Below are 1,201 nucleotides of genomic sequence, written 5' to 3'. Positions count from 1 at the left end.
AGCGGGTGCTAATCTGAAAAATTGCACCCGCTTCCAGCGAAATCGCGGTAAAATTTTAGCCACAACCACGTCTCACAACCGTGAGATAGGTGGTTACAGTCTATAAAGGAATCAATACGACGATCCATCAAAAGCCTCGTGCACCCTAAGAACACGGAGCGACCCAAGGACAACCGCCTTCTGCATTTTTCCCGCAAGTGTTCTAGCATATTGTTTACACGCAGGGATGCTTTTTAGGCCATTAGCAAGTGAAAGCTTGGCACCTCCAAGAGCGCCGATGATAAGGACGATCAGTTTAACAGAATATTCCGGGTACAATCGTTGTAACTCCCTTATAAGGTCTCGATACCTCTCTGACTGCATACTCGAAATTACAAACGTCTCTTATACAGGTAGCATATAATGTTAGGATACATATTTAAAATCTCTTTTAAATTGTCTAAGACTTCAACAAATTTTTTAGAAGAAAAGAATGTATTATAAATTCAAATTATTTAATTACAGTCAAAATCGGAAATAATGCCGGTTTTCGGGTTGACGATGGACTTAACCTAACCTAATCGTACCTAACTGAACTTAATAATAACGAAGTTCGACAGCCAGACATGCGAAGAACAAATTTAACCAAAAATAACCTACTTTTATAAATACTTGATTAACTTTCACGAAAAACACAGTTTTTACAATTCTCACGTAAATACTTCACAGTTTGAGGTTGGAGCTCCCAATACAATGCCTGAATTCGATTGAATCTTTCTTCATACCACATGAGATAGACAGCAAGGAGCGATAAAATTTTAAATGACGATTTCGAGATCTCTCTTTCTATCGTATAAGGTGGACAGAGACGATCCGATTGTTTGATGCACTGCTCTTTTTCATAACTATTGCTCCAATAACTTTAAGATACTACTGCACGATATATATTTTCATGTGAAATGGCTCTGTGGTCAAGGTCAAAGACGCGCTCATTAGAATCGCACGAAATAATCTGATTGGTTCCATCTGCTTCAGTTGGCTTGAAACATCGGAGACCCACTGCTGGTCGACGCGAGTTCACCATCATGCTTTTTCGCTATGCAAACGTGTAAGCTTCCCACTTCGAGTGAACTGACGCATCATCAAAACGCAGTTATGCAGATAGGCCATTTTTGTGCAGAACTTTGATGCAACGCTCCAGTTTTGTCAGGCCTGAGTGAAC

The sequence above is a fragment of the Belonocnema kinseyi genome, chromosome 6, assembly GCF_010883055.1.
Source record: "Belonocnema kinseyi isolate 2016_QV_RU_SX_M_011 chromosome 6, B_treatae_v1, whole genome shotgun sequence".
NCBI classification, from domain to species: Eukaryota; Metazoa; Arthropoda; class Insecta; order Hymenoptera; family Cynipidae; genus Belonocnema; species Belonocnema kinseyi.
Note: the sequence above shows the minus strand (reverse complement) of the source record.